Raw genomic sequence first — 10069 nt, forward strand, 5'->3', positions numbered from 1 at the left:
TTACAGAGCTGATACTGAGGAAAATAGGATAAGTGATGAGAAGGATAAATTTGAAATGATCTCACAGAATGCAGAGGGAGAAGATTAAGAAACAAATGAAAAGGATGAGGGCAAAAGGAAGGAAAAACAGGCATTTAAACTAAAAATTCTTGATTTTTCTAAAAAAAAAAAAAGAATTATTAGAATAGATCTAATTTATCAAAGATAGGATTGAAGACAATTTTCCTAAACTGAGCCAAACCAACATAAAAAGAAAACATTCCACCTGGGTACCCTTTCTGAGGAAATTACTAAAGAAGGTATTCCAACCATATGGAAATTAGATCAGAATGAAGATTTCAAGAGAGATGGGAAAATAAAATATGGTGATGAAGGGACCCAGACCCTAGTGAAGGATTAAATTACAAAATCTATACATAATACAAAAAGCTGCTACCTGAGCACTGGAGAGGGAACAAAAACAGAGCCTGGTAGGGAGAATATGTTAAAGGCAGAGAAAAAGGATCCTATAGGAAGTCAATTTCCAGATTTTGTGGCTCTGAGATTCAGGCTAAGTGCAGCTGACACACACATCTGAATCAGCAGGCAAGGATGCTGGAGGAAAAATGCCGTCTTTCTTACTTAAGGATACATATTTAGAAAATCAAAACATTTTTCTGGTTAGGTCTCATTGACTGGGATAAAGTTATTTCTGATCCAGGACACCTTCCAAACTAAAATATATTAATATCTAACACTCAATACATAAGCAATGTAATTTTAACTTCTCTCAGAGAGAACATAATTACAGTATTTTGGGAGATATTTCTACCAGAAAAGAGTACGCTGACACTGCTTTTTCTTTCTTTATCCTGAGATAACATAAACAGAAATTTAAGAAATCACTTATTCAGTTATAATTTTTACAATTATAGTTATTATTTTTAACCAGAAAGATCATAATTATTTTTCAATTTAGGTTATGGTCAAAAATACCATATAACTAAATGTCAAGTGACAACCCATGCTCGGAGATTCAGACTGTAGTTACAGAAAAAATCACCAAGAAAATGTTGAATAACCCCCTGCCTCCAGAGGGGTTTCTTCCAAGATTGTATTTATCATAATGTTCCAGTGTTACACAGACATTTCTAAGCTACATTTCCTTACTGCTCAAGCAAATACAAGAAAGTGTTTAACATATGAGGCATAATTAGATTTCCTAAGATGTTCTAGCAGAGGTAGGGTAAGTCTGTAAAGATCTAACTGCTTTTTAAAAAGCATTATATAATAGTAAAATCACAATGCACATGTTTTACAGGCAACATTTAAAGAAGTAAACCATTTTATAACATGACAGATGTAATGAAAAATTCTTAAGACTTCGTATAAAACCATTTCTTTTCCACTTACAATGTCCCATTTCCTTGCATCACCTGATATAAGCATTTATCACTAAAAGCAGTTTTAAGTCATTTTATGAACAATTTATCTGAGGTAAAATACTGATATAATTATCTTTTAGGTGCATTTTGCAATAAATTGAACTCTTTTTATAGTCTCCTAGAGATAAAAAGAAAACATTCACATTAGAACATTTTACCTGATTTTCTATAATGGAAGATTATACACACCAAAAAGCTAATTGGATCAATCAAATCCAATTATGAAATACTATAGAGGAAAATCATTCATGCTATCTCATGTGTTTTGAAGAACTACATTTCATTGCTTTTTAAAAAAAAATACGTTTTGAGTTGTTAAATATTTTCCCCAAAAGTGCAGTTTTTCATTTGCCTGTTCCTACCTACACATTGTTTTTCTCCCTTTGGCAACTGAAATTATGTCACAGCATAGAAAACAACTGTGGTAGAGAATTATAAGGCAAATTTCACCTGCATTGTAGTCTACCATGGGCACTGACTTTCTAACACACTTACACACAAAGACTTATAAACAAATCTAAAAAATCTTTCTGTTCCCAGAATATACCCTCCTAGTGTTCTCTAACATTGCTGCTGCTGCAATAGTAAAGAATTGCTCTAAAGGAGCAATTACAGGGAAAAAGCATTTCTAATATCTGCGAATGAAATACAGCATTGTTTAACACCTGGTAACACAATAGAATTATCTGAGATTTAAAAAAAAAGAAAATACAGATACCTCACCCCAAGTCTACAAAATCAGAATTTCCAACGTGGCTCCATATATTTGTATTTTTTTTTAAAAAAAGCTTTTTTACTTGTTCTGATATGCAGCCAGGTCTGGGAACCACTGGTATAAAAGATCACACCAGCAAAATCCAATTCTCAAGAAACTGATCAGTATGTCAACTGACATTTACTTACAGTTTTCATTTTTTGTCATTTCATGGCTACTATATATTTTAATTTGTGTAAAAACATTCCTATCTCCTTGACAGAGGTAGAAATGCTAAAATCAAAATGTTTAGATTCATTCTAATTCAACACAATATCCTTGGATAAGCATAACTTCATAATCAAAAACTCAAAACAACAAAATTGAATACAAAATACAACATTTATGTGTCCTCGTATATGTTGAATTTGAAATATGGCTTTAAAAATAATACATAAGATCATCCAGTGTGGATGTAGTGGCATATTGTCAGAATTTTTCTTTTTTTCTCTTGCAAAACCCCAAAAGTAACAAGGAAAACAAGAACAGAAATAGAAATTCATCCATTAGCTATGTCTAAAATACAACTGAGAAGAACCCACATAAATTCTTTTAGAGCAAAACAGAATAATGAAATACTGTCATTATTAAAATATACAACATAGGAAAAACATACAAGAGTTCTGAATCTATTCATCAAATGGCAGGACATCCTCCAGGAAAAAAAATAGACCCACAGCAATCAACGTAAATATGTAGCTTTGTAAAGCTGTAAAAATTCAAAAATAATGAAGGAATATATTAGGAATACAGGGAAGAAAAGATCAAGTCATTCACTGGGGGAAAAAATGAGTCTGGTCTCAAACATCTCTATAGTAACATTCAACATTTAACAAAGCAGTGGAACAATTATAAAAAGTGTAACCCAAGAATATCAGCACAGCCAAATGTTTGTTTGACTATAAAGGCAATATTCAATCAATTTTTAATATGGAGAGAAATCTCATTCCCCATTCCCAATTCTTTCTATGTGAAGAGAGCCTCACTACTATAATACTCCTCTTCAATCTCTCTGCCTCCTCAATCCCTCCTAAGAAGTACCTTAGCTTATTATTAATGTGAAAAATTAGGATCTACACATCATATTCCAGTCCCTTCCTCTCTAACATTATTCCTGACAGTCACCTGAGAACAGAAAGTATGACATCTCAATTACTCTCAACCATGTATCAGGTCTGGTATAACATTCCTAAATGTGGAAATGTTTGATATTTTGGAAGGCATAATTCTTCATGTATTACAGGACTTTAAACCTTACTCCCCACTCACTAAATGCCAGAAGTACTTCCCAATTATTGTGACAACCAAAACTGCCCGCTCACATTTCCAAGTGCAAGCAATAGGGAGGAAATTTCCCCTAGTTGAAAATGACTTGTAAAACATATTGGCTGGAAGAAAAGTCCCTTCCAGAGAAAAGTCATGTGATTCTTCAGCCTGCTCATGACCAGGGGAGATATAGTTGCCTAATTTTTGAGTTCGATGTTAGGAAGTCTACTTGCCTACAGATAATATTGATAATAGACAATAGCTAACATTTATGGAAAGCATACTATACAGGCACAATCCCAAGAATTTCAGATGTGTCTAGCATTGAATCCTCAAAAATACCCTCTAAATTAAATACTTCTATCTTCCTCATTACATAGTAGAGGCACAAAGAGATCACAACCCTATTATCTAGGACAGGGGCAAGGAACATTGAAAATAAAAAGAGTCAGATATAATGTGGAAGTAAAATTTTACATGCAGACAGATTATGTTTCCTGATACAACCAGGAAGTGGCTTTAAACTTGGATGGTATTTTACTAAGTACAAAGAGGGTTCTTGAGCTCTGCAAAACTAGCAAAGGGGTAAACATGGAGGTTTACCTGGAAACCAACTGAAGAAAGTTTTTCAAGGATGAAGGAGAGATCGACCACGTCAAAAGCTGCAGATAAGTCATGTAAAATAAGGACTGAGAATTAATCACTGGTGACATGGAAAATACCAATGACCTTGAGAGGACAGTTTCAGTGGAGTGGCATGTGTGTGTCAAGAGAGTATTGACCAAAATTAATGCCATTGAGGCAGAAATAATTTGATAAAGCTTTGTTGGAAGCCAAATGTAAGGTTCAACCTTGGAAGACATACCAACAAAGTTGTGCATGTTCCAAAGTCTGCTACAAATTGGAGTGCTTTTGTAAGAAAGTTTAGGAGAAGGGAGGAGCACTCCTCATACCAGAGTTGTCCTTTTTCATTGGAGGGTACAATACAGAGGTTACAATCATTGGCTACAGATGACAACATACAAGCTAAAATGTTTTATGCACAAGACAACCAGTAAAACTTCATTATCAGAAACAAATCAGTAAAACTTCATCCTTCAAAGACAAATCAGTGTCCTCTTTGATGTCAATAGGTTACATATTAATCAGTTCATCAACAGTTTGAGGAACTCACACTAAGAGTTGAGGGACTCATGATAAGAATCTTTACTCAGAGACAGGATGTAAGCCATGAATCATAAGACTTTCCCCAGGCAGTTAATTTGGAACCCAGGCAAATGTGACCTGTGGGTTATCAAAGGCAAAAGCATGAAGTGGGCTCATAAGACAATTGGGGAGAACATAACAAGGCAATTGTTAGTGTCAAGAGAGGGGCTCAAGAGAGGTTTTTTAAAGATGGAAGAAAGAATCGCATGGTATTTTTAGATGCATATTTTTAAGCTGATGGGAATGATTTGATTGAGGGACAATAAACAATGATGGAGGAGAGAAAGGGACAAAGACTAGAATGCTGTCCTTAAACAGGCAAGAGGTGCAGAAGGAACACAGTGTTAGATCGGAACACAGATAGTTCACCCACGGTACCTGAAGGGAAGACAAAGCATACAAAATCAATGCTTGCACACAGGTAAATCGGATGGGAGAGGTTCGTAAAGTTCTCCTCTGATTACTTTTCTTTTCTCAGTGAAATAGGAAGAAAATCTATAACTGCAAGTGAGATGAGGGAAAGAGGTTATATAAGTGTAACTTGTCCAAAATTGAACTCCTTACTTTCTATCCCTTTAATAGAGTTTGCTATATAACAAAATACCCCAACATACTGGCTTAAAACAAGCACCATTTTCTGTGGGTAGAATTGTGTCCTCAAAAAAAACATAATATTGAAGTCCTAACCCCTAGTACTTGTGAGTATGATCTTATTTGGAAATAAATACATCTTTGCAAATGTCATTAGTAAAGATGAGGTCAAACTGGATTAGGGCCAATAATTGCATCCTTACAAGATGACCTTGTGAAGACACAGAGACATACAAAGAAAACGATGTAACAATGGAGGCAGAGATAGGAGTGAAGCTGCTATAAGCCAAGGAATGCCAAGAATTGCCAGCAGCCACCAGGAGCTAGAAAGAGGCATGGACGGATCCTTTGCTATAGTCTTCAGAAGAGTGTGGCCCTCCCAACACCTTGATTCTGGACTTCTAGCCTCCAGAACTGTAAGAGAATAAATTTCGATTGTTTCAGGTTACTCAGTGACTTAAACTCATGACTTAACTCATGACTCTGTGTATCAGCTGTGTGTATCTTCTGGTCTAAGCAGCTTTCCTATCTCTGCTGAGCTCTCCCGCACATCTGTCTGGATGTCTAGATGTCTGGCAGCTCAATGATTTCATGCATCTGTGGTCAGTTGAGCTCTCAGACATGTCTGGAAGCTAGTAGTCTTTCAGCCAGGATGCCTCAAGTCTCAAGGGGTAAGGAAAGAGACTCTATCTCTTGATTCAGTGTCACTTTGCAAGCGAATGCTTAAAAGGGAAAAGAATCTGTGGCCATTGTTATAATCATCTACAATAAATCTGATCTACCTGCAGCCTTCCCCCATCTCAAGCGACAGAAACTCCATCTTTCCTGAGCACACATGTGCACAGAGGGAAGTAAAACTCAACAGAAATCAACTGGGGGAGAGGGGTGGAGGGGACAGGCAAAAACCCACCTAACAAGTACAATGAACACTATCTGGGTGATGGGCACACTTTTAACCATGACCCAACTGTTATAAAAGCAGTCCATGTAACAAAAAATATTTGTATCCCTGTAATACTTTGAAATTTAAAAAAAAGAATATATGCAGAGAGACTTATTAAAAGAAAAGAATGAAAGAAGGAAACTCCATCTTTCCATGTATTCAGGCCAAAACCTTGTGGTCATCTTTCACTATTTTCTTTCTCTCACATGAAAATTTAATCTATCAGCAAATCCTGTTGATTCTACCTTTAAAGTATATCCAGAATCTACCATTTCTCATTACCTTCACTGCTGGCATTCTGGCCTAAGCCACCATCATCTCTCACCTGGATTGCTACAATGACCTCCCAATAGGTCTCTCTGCTTCTACTTTCACCTTCCTACTATCTTTTATTCTCAGCTAAACATCTGTAGTGATCCTTTTAAAACAGAAGTCAGATCACATAACTCTTTTGCTTAAAAGCCTGAAATAGATCTCCATTTTACTCAAAATAAAAGCCTAGACCTTGAAATGGTCCACGAGGCCTCACACACTCTAGCTGTCCTTTCCCTCCTTTCTGACCTCATCACCTCCTCTCCCCCTCAACTGCCCCATTCTGACCACACTAGCCCTCACATTATCCTTTGAACAAGTCACATAATAGGGACTCTATTTTAACTACACTCTTCACCCACAACACTCTTGCCCCATGTGTCTGATTATAACTCCCTTACCTCCTTCACACCTTTGTTCAAATGTAACCTTCTTTAGACCTTACCTGGACCACGCTAATACTCTAACCTGCCCTTGCTTAGCCAGAACTCAAATCCCACCTACCCTGCTCTCTTTTTACTTTTTCCCACAGCACTTAAAACTTTCTAAACCTTTACCTGTTAGTTTCATTGTGTATTGTCTGTTTTCCCCAATAAAAATGCAAGTTCCACAAAGGCATTGTCAGTTCTGTTCACTAATGTTTCCCAATGTCAGAAGAAATTATCGAAGAATTGGAAAAGGGAAAGAGAGAATTACTGGGTGTCCGTTCAGTGGAATGCTGGACATAATCTAGTAAACCGTCTGGCGTTTTTCAGATTCAGATTTCAGATTCAAAGGTGTGCATCTTTGATTGTCCTTCATTGATTCTGTAGAGATAAAAGTTAACATTAAAAAAGCTGATAATAAAGCAGGTGGCTTCTTCCATAGTAATGCAAATGATTTCTGTTCACAGCAATGCAAATGTATTTTGTTCATGACATCTTATTGGTCCTATCATTGAGTAAAATAAAATATTTGATGTGTGTTCTTATCTTATAGCTATAAATGTCATGTTTCTACCTTTTTGATAATGATCCTTTAGCACTTTGCAAGTTACACACTGAGATTCCCAGGTGGACCGACCTGATGGAGCCAACCGAACTATGTTGCCAGAGCAGCCTTCCTCGTGGGCTATTTAACCCCAAGCCCAGCCACATCTTTTCTTGGCTTCCATAGTGAATCCCAAGGGGCAATAGAAGCTTAACTTTGCTGATGATTTCTCTAGGATTTTTGTTTCCACTCTACTGAGTTTGTGAGGTTTGTTTATTTGTTCATTTGTTTTTTGAGACAGAGTCTGGGTAGAGTACAGTGGCGTCATCATAGCTCACTATAACCTCAAACTCCTGGACTCAAGCAATCCTCCTGCCTCAGCCTCGCAAGTAGCTGGGACTACAGGCTCACATCACCGTGCCCAGCTAATTTTTTCTTTTTTTTTTTGGTAGAAATGGGGTCTCGCTCTTGCTCAGTCTGGTCTCTAACACCTGAGCTCGAGCAATCCTCCAACCTCAGCATTCCAGAGTGCTAGGATTATAGGCGTGAGCTACAGGCCAGGCCTGTGTTTTATTTTTATTACTGGTTTGTAGACAGCCAGTAAATTATCCCCCATTGGTGGCAGCAGTGATTGAGAGTTTGGTATATGGTCTAAATTCTCTCAACAGATGATGGCAATCCATTTTTTGTTGGGTGAGAGATAAGAAGAGAAAATCTGATTTGTTAGTCTTTTTTTGTTCACTTGTTCATTTGTCTATTTATGACCACAAATCAATTAGGAATTCATACCCCTGAGAAGAAGAAAACTCTTTGAGTCTTGAACCAGGGAGTTTTGTTTTTCTCTGTTTACTTTTGACCTGTGGCTGAAGTTGTACAACTTAGGCTATAAACTCTCTATGTGCCTTTCTGTCTGTATGTTTGTGTGTCTGTAATTAAGAGAAGTCTTCACCTCTTGTTATATGAATACAAAATGTTTCCCTCTCTCCAGAAAACACAGTATTAATAATTTAAATTATAATGTCCTTTAAATTAAAGGAACTCCATTCTGATTGGTTCATAGAGGCAGCTATCAACGTGGCCTAAGCAACTATCATCTCTAATAGTCTTATAATTCACAAAACAATAAGGAAATTGAATTTCTAATAAGCTAAATGTGCTAGACATTTAAGAAAAAAAACTCCTCTTATAGAAACTTCTAGCTAAGAAATATTTTAAGAATCCAAGATAATATAACTAAGATTTAATTATATGGATTTGATAGTTTAGTTTTTTTTTTTTTCTTTGTTTTGAGACAAAGTCTCACTTTGTTGCCCGGGCTAGAGTGAGTGCCATGGCGTCAGCCTAGCTCACAGCAACCTCAAACTCCTGGGCTTAAGCGATCCTACTGCCTCAGCCTCCCGAGTAGCTGGGACTACAGACATGCGCCACCATGCCCAGCTAATTTTTTCTATATGTATTTTTAGTTGTCCAGATAATTTATTTCTATTTTTAGTAGAGACGGGGTCTCGCTCAGGCTGGTCTCGAACTCCTGACCTGGAGCGATCCACCCGCCTCGGCCTCCCAGAGGGCTAGGATTACAGGCGTGAGCCACCGTGCCCGGCCTGATAGTTTAGTTTTTTTAAAGAGCTGTCTTTTCTCTAATTTATTAGTTAAGTTTAATACAAGTGTACATTTTATTTTCTATAAGAGATTGCTTCTTCACAAAGAAACTAGTTAATATGAACTTCCTAACATTACTCCAACATTATATTTAAGATTATGAAAAGTATAAATTTGTGTAAAACTAATTTGAATCATTGTGACAATCTTTTTAAATCATCAGTAATTATGATTTATAATGTGTCAGCTTAAATATAATTTCTAACATCTTAGGTAACTTAAAATCTTGAATTAATATTAAACTGAGTTAGCTAATAGATAATTCTTGGGTACCTACATAATTTTTGAGCAATAAAAAATACTAAAACATTGGTTACTCACCATAATTTTAAGTTTATACATTATTATTATTTTTATATACTGTAGAGTGACTATATCTTTGTGTCACAAACATGTTCATTTTGGGCAGTTTAACATGTAAAGCTATTATATGTAGCTAAAGAAAGTTGGGTAATGCGTATTCATAGCCATGGTCTGCTAAAAGGCTTGAATGTGATGGTTTTCAGTTGCCTACCTCTCAGCTTTTCTGTACAATAGAAGTTAAATATTTCGATTAATCTGCATATGTGTTCACTATATTAACAGATGAACTTTTAATTTGAAATTAAAATGAAAGAAAACTTGCTTAAATTATGAATCAATCATCCAGTTAAAACATCTATTTAGGCACCCCATTATGAATGGAACACATCTCAAGCAGGGCATGTATGTGGCGAGGCACGCGAAAAGAAATTAATGAGCCCTTTTCACATTACAAGTGATTAACCGAGGCTCAAGAAAAACAGAAATGCAAATTAAGTGTAAGGAATACTTATGAGTTAGAAACGAAGGTGGTACAAAAACAAGGAAGGCAATAATGAAATGGTGGAAGAGTCTAAAACCCAGGGAAGGCTGGCCACAGTGGCCATGAGTGATGGTTTCTAGAAAAAAATTCCCTAGGAAGTG

Source organism: Lemur catta, chromosome 11 (assembly GCF_020740605.2).
Source record: "Lemur catta isolate mLemCat1 chromosome 11, mLemCat1.pri, whole genome shotgun sequence".
In the NCBI taxonomy this organism is placed as follows: Eukaryota; Metazoa; Chordata; class Mammalia; order Primates; family Lemuridae; genus Lemur; species Lemur catta.